Consider the following 26,882-nt stretch of genomic DNA (forward strand, 5'->3'; position numbering starts at 1 on the left):
AGTTCATGCAAACATATAGATTTTTTTCTAATCCAGCAGTTTTGGAAATGTTCTTCTCTAGTGAATCCAATTTATTTTTCAGTTTGCCTGTTAATGTGATAGTAATTCTTCCATCCTGAATTTTGTCAACTGCTTCCAATTTCCTAATCTCTTCCTTTTCCAATTTCAAAAGCTCCTCATTGAATATTGAGCATTCACGTAGAGTTGGCATTAAGCAGATGACACTTTTCTTTTCTGCAATGTTCTTGTATATCTTCTCTGCAACTATTTCTTCCTTTGGAAATAAATTATGTAGCAACCGACTCTGTAATGCTTTTGTGCCAGCTTCAGTGAGTAGTCTAATTCTGATATCTTTCAGAATACTTCCATATTCTTCATCGTGTGCTTGCCTCATATTAGTAGTAAGTTCCTTGTACTCAAAGAAGGACCAAATATTTGCATTACCAATGCTTCCCAATGACTTCTTTGTGTCTTCATGTGTCACAGTATTAAACACTGGTTGTCCTTTAACTGGAGTAAGCTGTAGAAGATCCCCAAAAACTATGACATGTTTTCCACCAAATAACACGTCATAGTTTGTCCTTAGAATTTGCTGCATTCTTAAATGCACAAAGGCAAGCATTAAGTTTGATACCATGCTCACCTCATCAATAATGAGAACTTGCATCTTCTTCAATACTCTTGAAACTTCCAAGCATGCTTCTCCAGTTAGCTTGTGGTATTGTATTTTGTTCTCATGCTCCACTGGTAACATTAGCAAACGATGTAAGGTGATTCCTTTTATGTTATATGCTGCTAACCCAGTTGGAGCAGTAACCACACAAGACAAAGTTGAATCCGTTTTTTGCTGTAGGTAGCTTCTGATGACTTTTATTAAGAAACTTTTTCCAGTTCCAGCTTGTCCGCTTACATACATCCTGATTGGATGAAATGATGTGCATGAGCACTCTTTTTTTTCATGTAGTAATCCGTGATCAATTTTGTTTCTGATCTCTTCATAAATTTGTTGCTGCTCTTCATTCAGTTGTCTTTCAAAATTTGGTAAGTCTATAAATTCTTCTTGAGCTTGATTCATAGCCGTTTCCACTTCATTCATGGCTATTGCAGCTTCATTTTCAACGATTGGTTGTCCTAGGGGATCTTGACTGAGTGTTCCTGAACTTTGGCTGTCTTGAGAACTGTCTCTAGCTACTTCAGCTGCAATTGTAGTTTCCTGTTCAATTTCTTCATTTAACATTTGCACATAATTTGTGAAAGTACTGCATTCTATGCTGTCTTTGCAAGCATTAAAGGAATCTTCATAGCTTTGAAATTCTCCCAGTAGTTCATCCTCTGTACGCCATGGTTTAAACAGCTGTAAAAGAGCCAAGTAGTAAAATTCCTTTTTGTCAGTAGTGTCGCAACTCAGCTTCCTGTGATTTATCAAACTTCCTTTTGTTTGCTTCACCAAACATCCTTCCTCACCAATGACTTTATATTTTCCATTGTTGATGTCTTCTGTGGCTTTCCGTGAATAAATGTAGTTCTGCAGCACTTCATAGAGACACATGTTCTCAAGATGAAGACTTCTCTTGGGATAATATGTGTCCAACATGTTTGATTTCAAAATATCTGTACTTTCTGGGTCATTCTCGGCCAAATATTCAATTTCTCCAACAGATTTCAGTACCCGATTTCTCATTGCTGCAAGGCCTAAACTTGCCCAAATTATTCTTCTTGATTTCGAGTAGAGGCTTGCAGAAGATAACCTATCTGAACATTCGTAGGATCCAATTTCTCGATGCGATAACATCTTTAAACTGAAACTGTACAGCTTCTTACTGACAGTCTTCTCGTGAGAAATCTCTTCCCACATTTTTTTCAATTCAGTTTTTTCTGATTTAGTAATGTAAGACGTTACATATCGAGCAACAGCAATGGAATTGTCAGCTACATACTGTATATCCATGTTAGCATTCCACATGGATAAAATGACTGGGTTGTAGTCATTTATATTTTTTGATTCTTCTTTTCTTTTAAGGTTGTAGGTATTCTTAGGTGATTTTCTTGTAATAGTATGTCTCACAGATGACATAAAACTGTTTACTCTTCCATTTGAAAGAACAGGTCTAGGAAATCCAAATCGACATTTAGTGTAGTATTTATCTTTGCTCTTGTATTTCCGTCGACAGTATTTTCCACACCGATGACTTTGGAAACGTAAAACTTGCTCCTTTAACTTTTTCTCTTCTGTGCTTTTTGGTATAGCACATGTTGCATATTCTTCAATGAAAGATAACACTGCTTCATCAGTATCTGTTCCAAACTTTGGGGCATCCTTGATCCACAACAGCATATGAATATGAGGAGCACCTCTTGCCTGGTACTCTTTTCTCCAAAAGAAATCCACTACTTCTCCAAGAGGTGGATTTTTTTTATTGCAGATGAAGGACATCATAGCCTCAAATCTATGATTGAAATATCTGCAAACATTAACCGGATCCAATGAGCACAGTTCTCCTGCTGTCTTGTATTCGATGTTTTTAATGTTTGAATTTGCCTCTCATAGAAAATCCAGTAAATCATCCCAAGCGTACTCAGCACAGCTTAGGGTAAGGAACCATGTTGGTGTTCCTAAATTCCGTAACATGCATTTTAATTCACCATGGCGTCGGTACCAATATTCATTTGTCCCACGCTGACAAGCCATCAGATTGATCAGTTGTGTTTCCAAATGATCATCTCGGTGCGGCACTTTCTCCATAAAATCCTTAGCAGACACATTTTGTAAATGTACTCCACTTTTTAAAATGTGATTTACTGCATATGATAATGCAGACAAGTCGCTTTCAAATAAAAGATGGAACAAATAAGGAATACTTTGTCGAAATCTGGGATCTTCTGCATATAGTCTTGTAGTTCGATACTCAGAAGCTGGAATCTGTTCTGGACGTTCATCGTATTGTCCTCCTTTTCCTGTAGGAAACAGCTGGGGAAAACATCGAGCTTCCAAGCTCTCCTCCCATACACTCACGGGAGTTCCTTTTGCTTTCTTCATCTGAAACAGATCAATATTGTCTCCCATAACTTCTTTTGAATGAAGAGGATGTATGCTAAAATGTTCATAAATTTCTTCTTCCTTTGACTTGTCCACTTTTTCAATTTGTCCAGTTGGTGTTTCTGTGTCTTCTTGTAAATCTTCTTCTTCTTCTTCTATATAAATTGATTCATACCATTTGTTATTCCTTTTCAAATACAAATTTGCTCTTTGTAATTTCCGTACATCTACCAGCTCCTGCCAAATCTTCTTATTCTTTGTAGGTACACCATTAACCAAAATAACTAATGGTTCAGTTTCCAAAGTATCTGCATCAATAGTTTCCATATTTTTTTTCAAATCCAAGGGCAAATACACCACTCTACCTTTTAAACCTCTCAGTAAATCTGAAGGAGGTAATTTACCAGTTTTGGGCTCCATACGTACTATGGTCTGGAAAGGATGAACACATTGAATAAGTATAGACTCATATGTATTTAATTCAGAAAGTTCGGCAGGAATAGCATCCAATTCTAAATTATTATGTACAGCTCTGGTCGGCATTCTATTTTCCTCTAACTTGTTGTAACAGTATTTACAAATACGCTGATCTTCACCCAATTCAAAACAATTTTCAAGAAATATATATGTGGCAAAATCCTTCCACTTATAATTATCTTCATTTTCACTTTTTCGGTAGAGATCAACATTCCTGCTTTGTTTTCTATAATGAGTTCTGCGGCAACAAATACAAGTAATATTTGGTCTTTCATTAGAGATTATTGCAAATTTTGTTATGTGATCATTAAATGCCTTACTTACAGAGGGTTCTACATTCTCTTCCACTTCTTCCTCATTTACTGTGTCCTTTTCTGCACTTTCTTGTTCTGGATCAAAGTAACAAAACTGAATTTCATCAGTAACCTTCTCTACATCTGAAACCGATCCACGGAACAGAGCCCTATTCAATTCATCTAACTTTATTGCTGGACTTTTAGCAAAATACAACCGTCTCACAAACGTTCTCATTTCAGTATGATGAACAGCCAGCATCCTAAAATGATGAAAAACACTTTTACACACTTTTCTAGATAGACAAGCCAGAGAATGTCCCTGCAAACCAGTATTCTCTCTCACTCTGCATGGATCTAGACTTTGAAGCACCTTAATCTTCTGTTTAACACTTTTTTTTACTATATTCTCTTAGAAACTCACGAAATTTATCAATAGATTCCTGACGCACAGTGCAAATACTACTACAATTCCAAGTGTACACTGGGGCTTTAGGACGTCTCCCCATAGCCTCATCCGCCATCACTTGTACCTCATCTCTTGGAACCATTTTCTCCTTCTCCATTATACAACCATTTTTCACTTCATAAGCACGACCTCTGGTGTCAACTGCATGCAGCAAACTATTACTTTGAAAATAACTCTCTTCATTAAAAAAAGGTTCACTACTTGAACTATGCATCCATTCTCCTAAAAACACTTTACAAAAGTTTGTTCTTTTCACTAGTCTTTTCCTTTTGCTTTGTGATTTCAGTACATTGACCATTTTATCTAATGTACGCATCCTGTTCAAAATTAAAATGAATAGTTTCCTTTTTAATTCTAAAGCCTTTGCTGCAATGGCTTCAATTTCTTTTTTTCTTTTATAAAATTTAGCTTTATTCTTATATTTCTTCACATCCTTTATCAAATTGGACATAACTCTTCTCTGAAACATTTTTCTACGAATCTCTTTAAACGCTGTTTTTCTTTTTAAGTTAATCTTTATTGTTTCTGAAGGTACATTTGCATTAACTAAATGCTCAATTTTTTCATGTTGTTTTCTATTTAAAACATTCTTTCCAGTACAGACATTTTGTACATTTTTCCTTTTTTTGAAGATATTGCTTAAAAAATCTTTTGTTTGCTTACCAGAAGACTTTCTCTTTTTCCCAACATGAGCATCTCCAACTAACTTAGGTCCTCCAGTTGTCTTCAAATATAGTTTTTTTTTGTAGTTTTTCCTTAGTCTGGATTTTGTAGGCATCTTAAATTTTGTTCACTGCTCTTCAGCAATACCTGAAAAAAACTAAAAAAAAATTCCTTTATTTTATTTAAATATATTACTACATTTTTTATGATCTTTTCAATTCTTAAAATACTATGTACCCCTTTCCTACAAGTGAAAATCACAATAACACCATCACAAATTAAATATCTAAAAACAATTCCTGTGTGCACACAGAGTCATGGTTTGAAATTAGGCAGAAAACGAAATTTCTTTGCCAATTGGAAAGCACACTTCCTACTCTTTTTTTGGCAAGTGATAAGTACTTTTACAGTCTGACACATTTTGAATCCACTTTTCAGATTCTGAAAAAAACACATGTCCAAAGAGCTTTTTGAGACCAGCAACATGTGTAATCTGGGTGACTGACTACACTCCAGCAAGGGCAACCAGCCTTAGTGATGCTGAATGTATTTGCATTACTGACTGCAACCTCAAACCCCACTCGGTTGTGAATACTATGCATGATTCCACAGGATAAGCAGCTGGGTGTGTGCTAAGAGTCTGCTTCTGCAGAAAAAATAGCTCCCCCTTTCCTACTAATGCAACTGTAAAATTACCAGAGTAATACGCAATAAATCTCTGTCTATAATTCCTCTTTGCACACAGAGTCATGGTTTGATATTAGTCAGAAAACGAAATTTCTTTGCCAATTGGAAAGCACACTTCCTACTGTTTTTTTTGGCAAGTGATAAGTACTTTTACAGTCTGACACATTTTGAATCCACTTTTCATATTCTGAAAAAAGCACATATCCAAACAGCTTTTTGAGACCAGAAACATGTGTAACCTGGGTGACTGACTACACTCCAGCAAGGGCAACCAGCCTTAGTGTTGCTGAATGTATTTGCATTACTGACTGCAACCTCAAACCCCACTCGGTTGTGAATACTATGCATGATTCCACAGGATAAGCAGCTGGGTGTGTGCTAAGAGTCTGCTTCTGCAGAAAAAAATAGCTCCCCCTTTCCATCTAATGCAACTGTAAAATTACCAGAGTAATACGCAATAAATCTCTGCCTATAATTCCTCTTTGCACACAGAGTCATGGTTTGATATTAGTCAGAAAACGAAATTTCTTTGCCAATTTCAAAGCACACTTACTACTCTTTTTTTGGCAAGTGATATGTACTTTTACAGTCTGACACATTTTGAATCCACTTTTCAGATTCTGAAAAAAGCACATGTCCAAACTGCTTTTTGAGACCAGAAAACATGTGTAACCTGGGTGACTGACTACACTCCAGCAAGAGCAACCAGCCATAGTGTTGCTGAATGTATTTGCATTACTGACTGCAACCTCAAACCCCACTCGGTTGTGAATACTATGCATGATTCCACTGGATAAGCAGCTGGGTGTGTGCTAAGAGTCTGCTTCTGCAGAAATAAATAGCTCCCCCTTTCCATCTAATGCAACTGTAAAATTACCAGAGTAATACGCAATAAATCTCTGCCTATAATTCCTCTTTGCACACAGAGTCATGGTTTGATATTAGTCAGAAAACGAAATTTCTTTGCCAATTTCAAAGCACACTTACTACTCTTTTTTTGGCAAGTGATATGTACTTTTACAGTCTGACACATTTTGAATCCACTTTTCAGATTCTGAAAAAAGCACATGTCCAAACTGCTTTTTGAGACCAGAAAACATGTGTAACCTGGGTGACTGACTACACTCCAGCAAGAGCAACCAGCCATAGTGTTGCTGAATGTATTTGCATTACTGACTGCAACCTCAAACCCCACTCAGTTGTGAATACTATGCATGATTCCAGAGGATAAGCAGCTGGGTGTGTGCTAAGAGTCTGCTTCTGCAGAAAAAAATAGCTCCCCCTTTCCATCTAATGCAACTGTAAAATTACCAGAGTAATACGCAATAAATCTCTGCCTATAATTCCTCTTTGCACACAGAGTCATGGTTTGATATTAGTCAGAAAACGAAATTTCTTTGCCAATTTGAAAGCACACTTACTACTCTTTTTTTGGCAAGTGATATGTACTTTTACAGTCTGACACATTTTGAATCCACTTTTCAGATTCTGAAAAAAACACATGTCCAAACAGCTTTTTGAGACCAGAAACATGTGTAACCTGGGTGACTGACTACACTCCAGCAAGGGCAACCAGCCTTAGTGATGCTGAATGTATTTGCATTACTGACTGCAACCTCAAACCCCACTCGGTTGTGAATACTATGCATGATTCCACAGGATAAGCAGCTGGGTGTGTGCTAAGAGTCTCCTTCTGCAGAAAAAAATAGCTCCCCCTTTCCATCTAATGCAACTGTAAAATTACCAGAGTAATACGCAATAAATCTCTGCCTATAATTCCTCTTTGCACACAGAGTCATGGTTTGATATTAGTCAGAAAACGAAATTTCTTTGCCAATTTGAAAGCACACTTACTACTCTTTTTTTGGCAAGTGATATGTACTTTTACAGTCTGACACATTTTGAATCCACTTTTCAGATTCTGAAAAAAACACATGTCCAAACAGCTTTTTGAGACCAGAAACATGTGTAACCTGGGTGACTGACTACACTCCAGCAAGAGCAACCAGCCATAGTGTTGCTGAATGTATTTGCATTACTGACTGCAACCTCAAACCCCACTCGGTTGTGAATACTATGCATGATTCCAGAGGATAAGCAGCTGGGTGTGTGCTAAGAGTCTGCTTCTGCAGAAAAAAATAGCTCCCCCTTTCCATCTAATGCAACTGTAAAATTACCAGAGTAATACGCAATAAATCTCTGCCTATAATTCCTCTTTGCACACAGAGTCATGGTTTGATATTAGTCAGAAAACGAAATTTCTTTGCCAATTTGAAAGCACACTTACTACTCTTTTTTTGGCAAGTGATATGTACTTTTACAGTCTGACACATTTTGAATCCACTTTTCAGATTCTGAAAAAAACACATGTCCAAACAGCTTTTTGAGACCAGAAACATGTGTAACCTGGGTGACTGACTACACTCCAGCAAGGGCAACCAGCCTTAGAGTTGCTGAATGTATTTACATTACTGACTGCAACCTCAAACCCCACTCGGTTGTGAATACTATGCATGATTCCACAGGATAAGCAGCTGGGTGTGTGCTAAGAGTCTGCTTCTGCAGAAAAAAATAGCTCCCCCTTTCCATCTAATGCAACTGTAAAATTACCAGAGTAATACGCAATAAATCTCTGCCTATAATTCCTCTTTGCACACAGAGTCATGGTTTGGTATTAGTCAGAAAACAAAATTTCTTTGCCAATTTCAAAGCACACTTACTACTCTTTTTTTGGCAAGTGATAAGTACTTTTACAGTCTGACACATTTTGAATCCACTTTTCATATTCTGAAAAAAGCACATATCCAAACAGCTTTTTGAGACCAGAAACATGTGTAACCTGGGTGACTGACTACACTCCAGCAAGGGCAACCAGCCTTAGTGTTGCTGAATGTATTTGCATTACTGACTGCAACCTCAAACCCCACTCGGTTGTGAATACTATGCATGATTCCACAGGATAAGCAGCTGGGTGTGTGCTAAGAGTCTGCTTCTGCAGAAAAAATATCTCCCCCTTTCCTACTAATGCAACTGTAAAATTACCAGAGTAATACGCAATAAATCTCTGTCTATAATTCCTCTTTGCACACAGAGTCATGGTTTGATATTAGGCAGAAAACGAAATTTCTTTGCCAATTGGAAAGCACACTTCCTACTGTTTTTTTTGGCAAGTGATAAGTACTTTTACAGTCTGACACATTTTGAATCCACTTTTCATATTCTGAAAAAAGCACATGTCCAAACAGCTTTTTGAGACCAGAAACATGTGTAGCCTGGGTGACTGACTACACTCCAGCAAGGGCAACCAGCCTTAGTGTTGCTGAATGTATTTACATTACTGACTGCAACCTCAAACCCCACTCGGTTGTGAATACTATGCATGATTCCACAGGATAAGCAGCTGGGTGTGTGCTAAGAGTCTGCTTCTGCAGAAAAAAATAGCTCCCCCTTTCCATCTAATGCAACTGTAAAATTACCAGAGTAATACGCAATAAATCTCTGCCTATAATTCCTCTTTGCACACAGAGTCATGGTTTGATATTAGTCAGAAAACGAAATTTCTTTGCCAATTTCAAAGCACACTTACTACTCTTTTTTTGGCAAGTGATATGTACTTTTACAGTCTGTCACATTTTGAATCCACTTTTCAGATTCTGAAAAAAGCACATGTCCAAACTGCTTTTTGAGACCAGAAAACGTGTGTAACCTGGGTGACTGACTACACTCCAGCAAGAGCAACCAGCCATAGTGTTGCTGAATGTATTTGCATTACTGACTGCAACCTCAAACCCCACTCGGTTGTGAATACTATGCATGATTCCACAGGATAAGCAGCTGGGTGTGTGCTAAGAGTCTGCTTCTGCAGAAAAAATAGCTCCCCCTTTCCTACTAATGCAACTGTAAAATTACCAGAGTAATACGCAATAAATCTCTGTCTATAATTCCTCTTTGCACACAGAGTCATGGTTTGATATTAGTCAGAAAACGAAATTTCTTTGCCAATTGGAAAGCACACTTCCTACTGTTTTTTTTGGCAAGTGATAAGTACTTTTACAGTCTGACACATTTTGAATCCACTTTTCATATTCTGAAAAAAGCACATATCCAAACAGCTTTTTGAGACCAGAAACATGTGTAACCTGGGTGACTGACTACACTCCAGCAAGGGCAACCAGCCTTAGTGTTGCTGAATGTATTTGCATTACTGACTGCAACCTCAAACCCCACTCGGTTGTGAATACTATGCATGATTCCACAGGATAAGCAGCTGGGTGTGTGCTAAGAGTCTGCTTCTGCAGAAAAAATAGCTCCCCCTTTCCTACTAATGCAACTGTAAAATTACCAGAGTAATACGCAATAAATCTCTGTCTATAATTCCTCTTTGCACACAGAGTCATGGTTTGATATTAGTCAGAAAATGAAATTTCTTTGCCAATTGGAAAGCACACTTCCTACTGTTTTTTTTGGCAAGTGATAAGTACTTTTACAGTCTGACACATTTTGAATCCACTTTTCATATTCTGAAAAAAGCACATATCCAAACAGCTTTTTGAGACCAGAAACATGTGTAACCTGGGTGACTGACTACACTCCAGCAAGGGCAACCAGCCTTAGTGTTGCTGAATGTATTTGCATTGCTGACTGCAACCTCAAACCCCACTCGGTTGTGAATACTATGCATGATTCCACAGGATTAGCAGCTGGGTGTGTGCTAAGAGTCTGCTTCTGCAGAAAAAAATAGCTCCCCCTTTCCATCTAATGCAACTGTAAAATTACCAGAGTAATACGCAATAAATCTCTGCCTATAATTCCTCTTTGCACACAGAGTCATGGTTTGATATTAGTCAGAAAACGAAATTTCTTTGCCAATTTCAAAGCACACTTACTACTCTTTTTTTGGCAAGTGATATGTACTTTTACAGTCTGTCACATTTTGAATCCACTTTTCAGATTCTGAAAAAAGCACATGTCCAAACTGCTTTTTGAGACCAGAAAACATGTGTAACCTTGGTGACTGACTACACTCCAGCAAGAGCAACCAGCCATAGTGTTGCTGAATGTATTTGCATTACTGACTGCAACCTCAAACCCCACTCGGTTGTGAATACTATGCATGATTCCACAGGATAAGCAGCTGGGTGTGTGCTAAGAGTCTGCTTCTGCAGAAAAAATAGCTCCCCCTTTCCTACTAATGCAACTGTAAAATTACCAGAGTAATACACAATAAATCTCTGTCTATATATCCTCTTTGCACACAGAGTCATGGTTTGATATTAGTCAGAAAACGAAATTTCTTTGCCAATTGGAAAGCACACTTCCTACTGTTTTTTTTGGCAAGTGATAAGTACTTTTACAGTCTGACACATTTTGAATCCACTTTTCAGATTCTGAAAAAAACACATGTCCAAACAGCTTTTTGAGACCAGAAACATGTGTAACCTGGGTGACTGACTACACTCCAGCAAGGGCAACCAGCCTTAGTGATGCTGAATGTATTTGCATTACTGACTGCAACCTCAAACCCCACTCGGTTGTGAATACTATGCATGATTCCACAGGATAAGCAGCTGGGTGTGTGCTAAGAGTCTCCTTCTGCAGAAAAAAATAGCTCCCCCTTTCCATCTAATGCAACTGTAAAATTACCAGAGTAATACGCAATAAATCTCTGCCTATAATTCCTCTTTGCACACAGAGTCATGGTTTGATATTAGTCAGAAAACGAAATTTCTTTGCCAATTTGAAAGCACACTTACTACTCTTTTTTTGGCAAGTGATATGTACTTTTACAGTCTGACACATTTTGAATCCACTTTTCAGATTCTGAAAAAAACACATGTCCAAACAGCTTTTTGAGACCAGAAACATGTGTAACCTGGGTGACTGACTACACTCCAGCAAGAGCAACCAGCCATAGTGTTGCTGAATGTATTTGCATTACTGACTGCAACCTCAAACCCCACTCGGTTGTGAATACTATGCATGATTCCAGAGGATAAGCAGCTGGGTGTGTGCTAAGAGTCTGCTTCTGCAGAAAAAAATAGCTCCCCCTTTCCATCTAATGCAACTGTAAAATTACCAGAGTAATACGCAATAAATCTCTGCCTATAATTCCTCTTTGCACACAGAGTCATGGTTTGATATTAGTCAGAAAACGAAATTTCTTTGCCAATTTGAAAGCACACTTACTACTCTTTTTTTGGCAAGTGATATGTACTTTTACAGTCTGACACATTTTGAATCCACTTTTCAGATTCTGAAAAAAACACATGTCCAAACAGCTTTTTGAGACCAGAAACATGTGTAACCTGGGTGACTGACTACACTCCAGCAAGGGCAACCAGCCTTAGTGATGCTGAATGTATTTGCATTACTGACTGCAACCTCAAACCCCACTCGGTTGTGAATACTATGCATGATTCCACAGGATAAGCAGCTGGGTGTGTGCTAAGAGTCTCCTTCTGCAGAAAAAAATAGCTCCCCCTTTCCATCTAATGCAACTGTAAAATTACCAGAGTAATACGCAATAAATCTCTGCCTATAATTCCTCTTTGCACACAGAGTCATGGTTTGATATTAGTCAGAAAACGAAATTTCTTTGCCAATTTGAAAGCACACTTACTACTCTTTTTTTGGCAAGTGATATGTACTTTTACAGTCTGACACATTTTGAATCCACTTTTCAGATTCTGAAAAAAACACATGTCCAAACAGCTTTTTGAGACCAGAAACATGTGTAACCTGGGTGACTGACTACACTCCAGCAAGGGCAACCAGCCTTAGAGTTGCTGAATGTATTTACATTACTGACTGCAACCTCAAACCCCACTCGGTTGTGAATACTATGCATGATTCCACAGGATAAGCAGCTGGGTGTGTGCTAAGAGTCTGCTTCTGCAGAAAAAAATAGCTCCCCCTTTCCATCTAATGCAACTGTAAAATTACCAGAGTAATACGCAATAAATCTCTGCCTATAATTCCTCTTTGCACACAGAGTCATGGTTTGGTATTAGTCAGAAAACAAAATTTCTTTGCCAATTTCAAAGCACACTTACTACTCTTTTTTTGGCAAGTGATATGTACTTTTACAGTCTGTCACATTTTGAATCCACTTTTCAGATTCTGAAAAAAGCACATGTCCAAACTGCTTTTTGAGACCAGAAAACATGTGTAACCTGGGTGACTGACTACACTCCAGCAAGAGCAACCAGCCATAGTGTTGCTGAATGTATTTGCATTATTGACTGCAACCTCAAACCCCACTCGGTTGTGAATACTATGCATGATTCCACAGGATAAGCAGCTGGGTGTGTGCTAAGAGTCTGCTTCTGCAGAAAAAATAGCTCCCCCTTTCCTCCTAATGCAACTGTAAAATTACCAGAGTAATACACAATAAATCTCTGTCTATAATTCCTCTTTGCACACAGAGTCATGGTTTGATATTAGTCAGAAAACGAAATTTCTTTGCCAATTGGAAAGCACACTTCCTACTGTTTTTTTTGGCAAGTGATAAGTACTTTTACAGTCTGACACATTTTGAATCCACTTTTCATATTCTGAAAAAAGCACATATCCAAACAGCTTTTTGAGACCAGAAACATGTGTAACCTGGGTGACTGACTACACTCCAGCAAGGGCAACCAGCCTTAGTGTTGCTGAATGTATTTGCATTACTGACTGCAACCTCAAACCCCACTCGGTTGTGAATACTATGCATGATTCCACAGGATAAGCAGCTGGGTGTGTGCTAAGAGTCTGCTTCTGCAGAAAAAATATCTCCCCCTTTCCTACTAATGCAACTGTAAAATTACCAGAGTAATACGCAATAAATCTCTGTCTATAATTCCTCTTTGCACACAGAGTCATGGTTTGATATTAGGCAGAAAACGAAATTTCTTTGCCAATTGGAAAGCACACTTCCTACTGTTTTTTTTGGCAAGTGATAAGTACTTTTACAGTCTGACACATTTTGAATCCACTTTTCATATTCTGAAAAAAGCACATGTCCAAACAGCTTTTTGAGACCAGAAACATGTGTAGCCTGGGTGACTGACTACACTCCAGCAAGGGCAACCAGCCTTAGTGTTGCTGAATGTATTTACATTACTGACTGCAACCTCAAACCCCACTCGGTTGTGAATACTATGCATGATTCCACAGGATAAGCAGCTGGGTGTGTGCTAAGAGTCTGCTTCTGCAGAAAAAAATAGCTCCCCCTTTCCATCTAATGCAACTGTAAAATTACCAGAGTAATACGCAATAAATCTCTGCCTATAATTCCTCTTTGCACACAGAGTCATGGTTTGATATTAGTCAGAAAACGAAATTTCTTTGCCAATTTCAAAGCACACTTACTACTCTTTTTTTGGCAAGTGATATGTACTTTTACAGTCTGTCACATTTTGAATCCACTTTTCAGATTCTGAAAAAAGCACATGTCCAAACTGCTTTTTGAGACCAGAAAACGTGTGTAACCTGGGTGACTGACTACACTCCAGCAAGAGCAACCAGCCATAGTGTTGCTGAATGTATTTGCATTACTGACTGCAACCTCAAACCCCACTCGGTTGTGAATACTATGCATGATTCCACAGGATAAGCAGCTGGGTGTGTGCTAAGAGTCTGCTTCTGCAGAAAAAATAGCTCCCCCTTTCCTACTAATGCAACTGTAAAATTACCAGAGTAATACGCAATAAATCTCTGTCTATAATTCCTCTTTGCACACAGAGTCATGGTTTGATATTAGTCAGAAAACGAAATTTCTTTGCCAATTGGAAAGCACACTTCCTACTGTTTTTTTTGGCAAGTGATAAGTACTTTTACAGTCTGACACATTTTGAATCCACTTTTCATATTCTGAAAAAAGCACATATCCAAACAGCTTTTTGAGACCAGAAACATGTGTAACCTGGGTGACTGACTACACTCCAGCAAGGGCAACCAGCCTTAGTGTTGCTGAATGTATTTGCATTACTGACTGCAACCTCAAACCCCACTCGGTTGTGAATACTATGCATGATTCCACAGGATAAGCAGCTGGGTGTGTGCTAAGAGTCTGCTTCTGCAGAAAAAATAGCTCCCCCTTTCCTACTAATGCAACTGTAAAATTACCAGAGTAATACGCAATAAATCTCTGTCTATAATTCCTCTTTGCACACAGAGTCATGGTTTGATATTAGTCAGAAAATGAAATTTCTTTGCCAATTGGAAAGCACACTTCCTACTGTTTTTTTTGGCAAGTGATAAGTACTTTTACAGTCTGACACATTTTGAATCCACTTTTCATATTCTGAAAAAAGCACATATCCAAACAGCTTTTTGAGACCAGAAACATGTGTAACCTGGGTGACTGACTACACTCCAGCAAGGGCAACCAGCCTTAGTGTTGCTGAATGTATTTGCATTGCTGACTGCAACCTCAAACCCCACTCGGTTGTGAATACTATGCATGATTCCACAGGATTAGCAGCTGGGTGTGTGCTAAGAGTCTGCTTCTGCAGAAAAAAATAGCTCCCCCTTTCCATCTAATGCAACTGTAAAATTACCAGAGTAATACGCAATAAATCTCTGCCTATAATTCCTCTTTGCACACAGAGTCATGGTTTGATATTAGTCAGAAAACGAAATTTCTTTGCCAATTTCAAAGCACACTTACTACTCTTTTTTTGGCAAGTGATATGTACTTTTACAGTCTGTCACATTTTGAATCCACTTTTCAGATTCTGAAAAAAGCACATGTCCAAACAGCTTTTTGAGACCAGAAACATGTGTAACCTGGGTGACTGACTACACTCCAGCAAGGGCAACCAGCCTTAGTGATGCTGAATGTATTTACATTACTGACTGCAACCTCAAACCCCACTCGGTTGTGAATACTATGCATGATTCCACAGGATAAGCAGCTGGGTGTGTGCTAAGAGTCTGCTTCTGCAGAAAAAAATAGCTCCCCCTTTCCATCTAATGCAACTGTAAAATTACCAGAGTAATACGCAATACATCTCTGCCTATAATTCCTCTTTGCACACAGAGTCATGGTTTGGTATTAGTCAGAAAACGAAATTTCTTTGCCAATTTCAAAGCACACTTACTACTCTTTTTTTGGCAAGTGATATGTACTTTTACAGTCTGTCACATTTTGAATCCACTTTTCAGATTCTGAAAAAAGCACATGTCCAAACTGCTTTTTGAGACCAGAAAACATGTGTAACCTTGGTGACTGACTACACTCCAGCAAGAGCAACCAGCCATAGTGTTGCTGAATGTATTTGCATTACTGACTGCAACCTCAAACCCCACTCGGTTGTGAATACTATGCATGATTCCACAGGATAAGCAGCTGGGTGTGTGCTAAGAGTCTGCTTCTGCAGAAAAAATAGCTCCCCCTTTCCTACTAATGCAACTGTAAAATTACCAGAGTAATACACAATAAATCTCTGTCTATATATCCTCTTTGCACACAGAGTCATGGTTTGATATTAGTCAGAAAACGAAATTTCTTTGCCAATTGGAAAGCACACTTCCTACTGTTTTTTTTGGCAAGTGATAAGTACTTTTACAGTCTGACACATTTTGAATCCACTTTTCATATTCTGAAAAAAGCACATATCCAAACAGCTTTTTGAGACCAGAAACATGTGTAACCTGGGTGACTGACTACACTCCAGCAAGGGCAACCAGCCTTAGTGTTGCTGAATGTATTTGCATGACTGACTGCAACCTCAAACCCCACTCGGTTGTGAATACTATGCATGATTCCACAGGATAAGCAGCTGGGTGTGTGCTAAGAGTCTGCTTCTGCAGAAAAAATATCTCCCCCTTTCCTACTAATGCAACTGTAAAATTACCAGAGTAATACGCAATAAATCTCTGTCTATAATTCCTCTTTGCACACAGAGTCATGGTTTGATATTAGTCAGAAAACGAAATTTCTTTGCCAATTGGAAAGCACACTTCCTACTGTTTTTTTTGGCAAGTGATAAGTACTTTTACAGTCTGACACATTTTGAATCCACTTTTCATATTCTGAAAAAAGCACATGTCCAAACAGCTTTTTGGGACCAGAAACATGTGTAACCTGGGTGACTGACTACACTCCAGCAAGGGCAACCAGCCTTAGTGTTGCTGAATGTATTTACATTACTGACTGCAACCTCAAACCCCACTCGGTTGTGAATACTATGCATGATTCCACAGGATAAGCAGCTGGGTGTGTGCTAAGAGTCTGCTTCTGCAGAAAAAAATAGCTCCCCCTTTCCATCTAATGCAACTGTAAAATTACCAGAGTAATACGCAATAAATCTCTGCCTATAATTCCTCTTTGCACACAGAGTCATGGTTTGAAATTAGGCAGAAAACAAAATTTCTTTGCCAATTGGAAAGCACACTTCCTACTGTTTTTTTTGGCAAGTGATATGTACTTTTACAGTCTGACACATTTTGAATCCACTTTTCAGATTCTGAAAAAAGCACATGTCCAAACTGCTTTTTGAGACCAGAAAACATGTGTAACCTGGGTGACTGACTACACTCCAGCAAGAGCAACCAGCCATAGTGTTGCTGAATGTATTTGCATTACTGACTGCAACCTCAAACCCCACTCGGTTGTGAATACTATGCATGATTCCAGAGGATAAGCAGCTGGGTGTGTGCTAAGAGTCTGCTTCTGCAGAAAAAAATAGCTCCCCCTTTCCATCTAATGCAACTGTAAAATTACCAGAGTAATACGCAATAAATCTCTGCCTATAATTCCTCTTTGCACACAGAGTCACGGTTTGATATTAGTCAGAAAACGAAATTTCTTTGCCAATTTGAAAGCACACTTACTACTCTTTTTTTGGCAAGTGATATGTACTTTTACAGTCTGACACATTTTGAATCCACTTTTCAGATTCTGAAAAAAACACATGTCCAAACAGCTTTTTGAGACCAGAAACATGTGTAACCTGGGTGACTGACTACACTCCAGCAAGGGCAACCAGCCTTAGTGATGCTGAATGTATTTGCATTGCTGACTGCAACCTCAAACCCCACTCGGTTGTGAATACTATGCATGATTCCACAGGATAAGCAGCTGGGTGTGTGCTAAGAGTCTGCTTCTGCAGAAAAAAATAGCTCCCCCTTTCCATCTAATGCAACTGTAAAATTGCCAGAGTAATACGCAATAAATCTCTGCCTATAATTCCTCTTTGCACACAGAGTCATGGTTTGATATTAGTCAGAAAACGAAATTTCTTTGCCAATTTGAAAGCACACTTACTACTCTTTTTTTGGCAAGTGATATGTACTTTTACAGTCTGACACATTTTGAATCCACTTTTCAGATTCTGAAAAAAACACATGTCCAAACAGCTTTTTGAGACCAGAAACATGTGTAACCTGGGTGACTGACTACACTCCAGCAAGGGCAACCAGCCTTAGTGTTGCTGAATGTATTTGCATTACTGACTGCAACCTCAAACCCCACTCGGTTGTGAATACTATGCATGATTCCACAGGATAAGCAGCTGGGTGTGTGCTAAGAGTCTGCTTCTGCAGAAAAAATAGCTCCCCCTTTCCTACTAATGCAACTGTAAAATTACCAGAGTAATACGCAATAAATCTCTGTCTATAATTCCTCTTTGCACACAGAGTCATGGTTTGATATTAGTCAGAAAATGAAATTTCTTTGCCAATTGGAAAGCACACTTCCTACTGTTTTTTTTGGCAAGTGATATGTACTTTTACAGTCTGTCACATTTTGAATCCACTTTTCAGATTCTGAAAAAAGCACATGTCCAAACAGCTTTTTGAGACCAGAAACATGTGTAACCTGGGTGACTGACTACACTCCAGCAAGGGCAACCAGCCTTAGTGATGCTGAATGTATTTACATTACTGACTGCAACCTCAAACCCCACTCGGTTGTGAATACTATGCATGATTCCACAGGATAAGCAGCTGGGTGTGTGCTAAGAGTCTGCTTCTGCAGAAAAAAATAGCTCCCCCTTTCCATCTAATGCAACTGTAAAATTACCAGAGTAATACGCAATACATCTCTGCCTATAATTCCTCTTTGCACACAGAGTCATGGTTTGGTATTAGTCAGAAAACGAAATTTCTTTGCCAATTTCAAAGCACACTTACTACTCTTTTTTTGGCAAGTGATATGTACTTTTACAGTCTGTCACATTTTGAATCCACTTTTCAGATTCTGAAAAAAGCACATGTCCAAACTGCTTTTTGAGACCAGAAAACATGTGTAACCTTGGTGACTGACTACACTCCAGCAAGAGCAACCAGCCATAGTGTTGCTGAATGTATTTGCATTACTGACTGCAACCTCAAACCCCACTCGGTTGTGAATACTATGCATGATTCCACAGGATAAGCAGCTGGGTGTGTGCTAAGAGTCTGCTTCTGCAGAAAAAATAGCTCCCCCTTTCCTACTAATGCAACTGTAAAATTACCAGAGTAATACACAATAAATCTCTGTCTATATAATCTCTTTGCACACAGAGTCATGGTTTGATATTAGTCAGAAAACGAAATTTCTTTGCCAATTGGAAAGCACACTTCCTACTGTTTTTTTTGGCAAGTGATAAGTACTTTTACAGTCTGACACATTTTGAATCCACTTTTCATATTCTGAAAAAAGCACATATCCAAACAGCTTTTTGAGACCAGAAACATGTGTAACCTGGGTGACTGACTACACTCCAGCAAGGGCAACCAGCCTTAGTGTTGCTGAATGTATTTGCATGACTGACTGCAACCTCAAACCCCACTCGGTTGTGAATACTATGCATGATTCCACAGGATAAGCAGCTGGGTGTGTGCTAAGAGTCTGCTTCTGCAGAAAAAATATCTCCCCCTTTCCTACTAATGCAACTGTAAAATTACCAGAGTAATACGCAATAAATCTCTGTCTATAATTCCTCTTTGCACACAGAGTCATGGTTTGATATTAGTCAGAAAACGAAATTTCTTTGCCAATTGGAAAGCACACTTCCTACTGTTTTTTTTGGCAAGTGATAAGTACTTTTACAGTCTGACACATTTTGAATCCACTTTTCATATTCTGAAAAAAGCACATGTCCAAACAGCTTTTTGGGACCAGAAACATGTGTAACCTGGGTGACTGACTACACTCCAGCAAGGGCAACCAGCCTTAGTGTTGCTGAATGTATTTACATTACTGACTGCAACCTCAAACCCCACTCGGTTGTGAATACTATGCATGATTCCACAGGATAAGCAGCTGGGTGTGTGCTAAGAGTCTGCTTCTGCAGAAAAAAATAGCTCCCCCTTTCCATCTAATGCAACTGTAAAATTACCAGAGTAATACGCAATAAATCTCTGCCTATAATTCCTCTTTGCACACAGAGTCATGGTTTGAAATTAGGCAGAAAACAAAATTTCTTTGCCAATTGGAAAGCACACTTCCTACTGTTTTTTTTGGCAAGTGATATGTACTTTTACAGTCTGACACATTTTGAATCCACTTTTCAGATTCTGAAAAAAGCACATGTCCAAACTGCTTTTTGAGACCAGAAAACATGTGTAACCTGGGTGACTGACTACACTCCAGCAAGAGCAACCAGCCATAGTGTTGCTGAATGTATTTGCATTACTGACTGCAACCTCAAACCCCACTCGGTTGTGAATACTATGCATGATTCCAGAGGATAAGCAGCTGGGTGTGTGCTAAGAGTCTGCTTCTGCAGAAAAAAATAGCTCCCCCTTTCCATCTAATGCAACTGTAAAATTACCAGAGTAATACGCAATAAATCTCTGCCTATAATTCCTCTTTGCACACAGAGTCACGGTTTGATATTAGTCAGAAAACGAAATTTCTTTGCCAATTTGAAAGCACACTTACTACTCTTTTTTTGGCAAGTGATATGTACTTTTACAGTCTGACACATTTTGAATCCACTTTTCAGATTCTGAAAAAAACACATGTCCAAACAGCTTTTTGAGACCAGAAACATGTGTAACCTGGGTGACTGACTACACTCCAGCAAGGGCAACCAGCCTTAGTGATGCTGAATGTATTTGCATTGCTGACTGCAACCTCAAACCCCACTCGGTTGTGAATACTATGCATGATTCCACAGGATAAGCAGCTGGGTGTGTGCTAAGAGTCTGCTTCTGCAGAAAAAAATAGCTCCCCCTTTCCATCTAATGCAACTGTAAAATTGCCAGAGTAATACGCAATAAATCTCTGCCTATAATTCCTCTTTGCACACAGAGTCATGGTTTGATATTAGTCAGAAAACGAAATTTCTTTGCCAATTTGAAAGCACACTTACTACTCTTTTTTTGGCAAGTGATATGTACTTTTACAGTCTGACACATTTTGAATCCACTTTTCAGATTCTGAAAAAAACACATGTCCAAACAGCTTTTTGAGACCAGAAACATGTGTAACCTGGGTGACTGACTACACTCCAGCAAGAGCAACCAGCCATAGTGTTGCTGAATGTATTTGCATTACTGACTGCAACCTCAAACCCCACTCGGTTGTGAATACTATGCATGATTCCAGAGGATAAGCAGCTGGGTGTGTGCTAAGAGTCTGCTTCTGCAGAAAAAAATAGCTCCCCCTTTCCATCTAATGCAACTGTAAAATTACCAGAGTAATACGCAATAAATCTCTGCCTATAATTCCTCTTTGCACACAGAGTCATGGTTTGATATTAGTCAGAAAACGAAATTTCTTTGCCAATTTGAAAGCACACTTACTACTCTTTTTTTGGCAAGTGATATGTACTTTTACAGTCTGACACATTTTGAATCCACTTTTCAGATTCTGAAAAAAACACATGTCCAAACAGCTTTTTGAGACCAGAAACATGTGTAACCTGGGTGACTGACTACACTCCAGCAAGGGCAACCAGCCTTAGTGATGCTGAATGTATTTGCATTACTGACTGCAACCTCAAACCCCACTCGGTTGTGAATACTATGCATGATTCCACAGGATAAGCAGCTGGGTGTGTGCTAAGAGTCTCCTTCTGCAGAAAAAAATAGCTCCCCCTTTCCATCTAATGCAACTGTAAAATTACCAGAGTAATACGCAATAAATCTCTGCCTATAATTCCTCTTTGCACACAGAGTCATGGTTTGATATTAGTCAGAAAACGAAATTTCTTTGCCAATTTGAAAGCACACTTACTACTCTTTTTTTGGCAAGTGATATGTACTTTTACAGTCTGACACATTTTGAATCCACTTTTCAGATTCTGAAAAAAACACATGTCCAAACAGCTTTTTGAGACCAGAAACATGTGTAACCTGGGTGACTGACTACACTCCAGCAAGGGCAACCAGCCTTAGTGTTGCTGAATGTATTTACATTACTGACTGCAACCTCAAACCCCACTCGGTTGTGAATACTATGCATGATTCCACAGGATAAGCAGCTGGGTGTGTGCTAAGAGTCTGCTTCTGCAGAAAAAATAGCTCCCCCTTTCCATCTAATGCAACTGTAAAATTACCAGAGTAATACGCAATAAATCTCTGCCTATAATTCCTCTTTGCACACAGAGTCATGGTTTGGTATTAGTCAGAAAACGAAATTTCTTTGCCAATTGGAAAGCACACTTCCTACTGTTTTTTTTGGCAAGTGATAAGTACTTTTACAGTCTGACACATTTTGAATCCACTTTTCATATTCTGAAAAAAGCACATATCCAAACAGCTTTTTGAGACCAGAAACATGTGTAACCTGGGTGACTGACTACACTCCAGCAAAGGCAACCAGCCTTAGTGTTGCTGAATGTATTTGCATTACTGACTGCAACCTCAAACCCCACTCGGTTGTGAATACTATGCATGATTCCACAGGATAAGCAGCTGGGTGTGTGCTAAGAGTCTGCTTCTGCAGAAAAAATAGCTCCCCCTTTCCTACTAATGCAACTGTAAAATTACCAGAGTAATACGCAATAAATCTCTGTCTATAATTCCTCTTTGCACACAGAGTCATGGTTTGAAATTAGGCAGAAAACGAAGGTTCTTTGCCAATTTGAAAGCACACTTACTACTGTTTTTTTGGCAAGTGATAAGTACTTTTACAGTCTGACACATTTTGAATCCACTTTTCAGATTCTGAAAAAAGCACATGTCCAAACTGCTTTTTGAGGCCAGAAACATGTGTAACCTGGGTGACTGACTACACTCCAGCAAGGGCAACCAGCCTTAGTGTTGCTGAATGTATTTGCATTACTGACTGCAACCTCAAACCCCACTCGGTTGTAAATACTATGCATGATTCCAGAGGATAAGCAGCTGGGTGTGTGCTAAGAGTCTGCTTCTGCAGAAAAAAATAGCTCCCCCTTTCCATCTAATGCAACTGTAAAATTACCAGAGTAATACGCAATAAATCTCTGCCTATAATTCCTCTTTGCACACAGAGTCATGGTTTGATATTAGTCAGAAAACGAAATTTCTTTGCCAATTTGAAAGCACACTTACTACTCTTTTTTTGGCAAGTGATATGTACTTTTACAGTCTGACACATTTTGAATCCACTTTTCAGATTCTGAAAAAAACACATATCCAAACAGATTTTTGAGACCAGAAACATGTGTAACCTGGGTGACTGACTACACTCCAGCAAGGGCAACCAGCCTTAGTGATGCTGAATGTATTTGCATTACTGACTGCAACCTCAAACCCCACTCGGTTGTGAATACTATGCATGATTCCACAGGATAAGCAGCTGGGTGTGTGCTAAGAGTCTCCTTCTGCAGAAAAAAATAGCTCCCCCTTTCCATCTAATGCAACTGTAAAATTACCAGAGTAATACGCAATAAATCTCTGCCTATAATTCCTCTTTGCACACAGAGTCATGGTTTGATATTAGTCAGAAAACGAAATTTCTTTGCCAATTTGAAAGCACACTTACTACTCTTTTTTTGGCAAGTGATATGTACTTTTACAGTCTGACACATTTTGAATCCACTTTTCAGATTCTGAAAAAAACACATGTCCAAACAGCTTTTTGAGACCAGAAACATGTGTAACCTGGGTGACTGAGACTACACTCCAGCAAGAGCAACCAGCCGTAGTGTTGCTGAATGTATTTGCATTACTGACTGCAACCTCAAACCCCACTCGGTTGTGAATACTATGCATGATTCCAGAGGATAAGCAGCTGGGTGTGTGCTAAGAGTCTGCTTCTGCAGAAAAAAATAGCTCCCCTTTCCATCTAATGCAACTGTAAAATTACCAGAGTAATACGCAATAAATCTCTGCCTATAATTCCTCTTTGCACACAGAGTCATGGTTTGATATTAGTCAGAAAACGAAATTTCTTTGCCAATTTGAAAGCACACTTACTACACTTTTTTTAGCAAGTGATATGTACTTTTACAGTCTGACACATTTTGAATCCACTTTTCATATTCTGAAAAAAGCACATATCCAAACAGCTTTTTGAGACCAGAAACATGTGTAACCTGGGTGACTGACTACACTCCAGCAAGAGCAACCAGCCATAGTGTTGCTGAATGTATTTGCATTACTGACTGCAACCTCAAACCCCACTCGGTTGTGAATACTATGCATGATTCCAGAGGATAAGCAGCTGGGTGTGTGCTAAGAGTCTGCTTCTGCAGAAAAAAATAGCTCCCCCTTTCCATCTAATGCAACTGTAAAATTACCAGAGTAATACGCAATAAATCTCTGCCTATAATTCCTCTTTGCACACAGAGTCATGGTTTGATATTAGTCAGAAAACGAAATTTCTTTGCCAATTTGAAAGCACACTTACTACTCTTTTTTTGGCAAGTGATATGTACTTTTACAGTCTGACACATTTTGAATCCACTTTTCAGATTCTGAAAAAAACACATGTCCAAACAGCTTTTTGAGACCAGAAACATGTGTAACCTGGGTGACTGACTACACTCCAGCAAGGGCAACCAGCCTTAGTGATGCTGAATGTATTTGCATTACTGACTGCAACCTCAAACCCCACTCGGTTGTGAATACTATGCATGATTCCACAGGATAAGCAGCTGGGTGTGTGCTAAGAGTCTCCTTCTGCAGAAAAAAATAGCTCCCCCTTTCCATCTAATGCAACTGTAAAATTACCAGAGTAATACGCAATAAATCTCTGCCTATAATTCCTCTTTGCACACAGAGTCATGGTTTGATATTAGTCAGAAAACGAAATTTCTTTTCCAATTTGAAAGCACACTTACTACTCTTTTTTTGGCAAGTGATATGTACTTTTACAGTCTGACACATTTTGAATCCACTTTTCAGATTCTGAAAAAAACACATGTCCAAACAGCTTTTTGAGACCAGAAACATGTGTAACCTGGGTGACTGACTACACTCCAGCAAGGGCAACCAGCCTTAGTGTTGCTGAATGTATTTACATTACTGACTGCAACCTCAAACCCCACTCGGTTGTGAATACTATGCATGATTCCACAGGATAAGCAGCTGGGTGTGTGCTAAGAGTCTGCTTCTGCAGAAAAAATAGCTCCCCCTTTCCATCTAATGCAACTGTAAAATTACCAGAGTAATACGCAATAAATCTCTGCCTATAATTCCTCTTTGCACACAGAGTCATGGTTTGGTATTAGTCAGAAAACGAAATTTCTTTGCCAATTGGAAAGCACACTTCCTACTGTTTTTTTTGGCAAGTGATAAGTACTTTTACAGTCTGACACATTTTGAATCCACTTTTCATATTCTGAAAAAAGCACATATCCAAACAGCTTTTTGAGACCAGAAACATGTGTAACCTGGGTGACTGACTACACTCCAGCAAAGGCAACCAGCCTTAGTGTTGCTGAATGTATTTGCATTACTGACTGCAACCTCAAACCCCACTCGGTTGTGAATACTATGCATGATTCCACAGGATAAGCAGCTGGGTGTGTGCTAAGAGTCTGCTTCTGCAGAAAAAATAGCTCCCCCTTTCCTACTAATGCAACTGTAAAATTACCAGAGTAATACGCAATAAATCTCTGTCTATAATTCCTCTTTGCACACAGAGTCATGGTTTGAAATTAGGCAGAAAACGAAGGTTCTTTGCCAATTTGAAAGCACACTTACTACTGTTTTTTTGGCAAGTGATAAGTACTTTTACAGTCTGACACATTTTGAATCCACTTTTCAGATTCTGAAAAAAGCACATGTCCAAACTGCTTTTTGAGGCCAGAAACATGTGTAACCTGGGTGACTGACTACACTCCAGCAAGGGCAACCAGCCTTAGTGTTGCTGAATGTATTTGCATTACTGACTGCAACCTCAAACCCCACTCGGTTGTAAATACTATGCATGATTCCAGAGGATAAGCAGCTGGGTGTGTGCTAAGAGTCTGCTTCTGCAGAAAAAAATAGCTCCCCCTTTCCATCTAATGCAACTGTAAAATTACCAGAGTAATACGCAATAAATCTCTGCCTATAATTCCTCTTTGCACACAGAGTCATGGTTTGATATTAGTCAGAAAACGAAATTTCTTTGCCAATTTGAAAGCACACTTACTACTCTTTTTTTGGCAAGTGATATGTACTTTTACAGTCTGACACATTTTGAATCCACTTTTCAGATTCTGAAAAAAACACATATCCAAACAGATTTTTGAGACCAGAAACATGTGTAACCTGGGTGACTGACTACACTCCAGCAAGGGCAACCAGCCTTAGTGATGCTGAATGTATTTGCATTACTGACTGCAACCTCAAACCCCACTCGGTTGTGAATACTATGCATGATTCCACAGGATAAGCAGCTGGGTGTGTGCTAAGAGTCTCCTTCTGCAGAAAAAAATAGCTCCCCCTTTCCATCTAATGCAACTGTAAAATTACCAGAGTAATACGCAATAAATCTCTGCCTATAATTCCTCTTTGCACACAGAGTCATGGTTTGATATTAGTCAGAAAACGAAATTTCTTTGCCAATTTGAAAGCACACTTACTACTCTTTTTTTGGCAAGTGATATGTACTTTTACAGTCTGACACATTTTGAATCCACTTTTCAGATTCTGAAAAAAACACATGTCCAAACAGCTTTTTGAGACCAGAAACATGTGTAACCTGGGTGACTGAGACTACACTCCAGCAAGAGCAACCAGCCGTAGTGTTGCTGAATGTATTTGCATTACTGACTGCAACCTCAAACCCCACTCGGTTGTGAATACTATGCATGATTCCAGAGGATAAGCAGCTGGGTGTGTGCTAAGAGTCTGCTTCTGCAGAAAAAAATAGCTCCCCTTTCCATCTAATGCAACTGTAAAATTACCAGAGTAATACGCAATA

This window comes from Triturus cristatus, chromosome 6, assembly GCF_964204655.1.
Source record: "Triturus cristatus chromosome 6, aTriCri1.1, whole genome shotgun sequence".
NCBI lineage: Eukaryota > Metazoa > Chordata > Amphibia > Caudata > Salamandridae > Triturus > Triturus cristatus.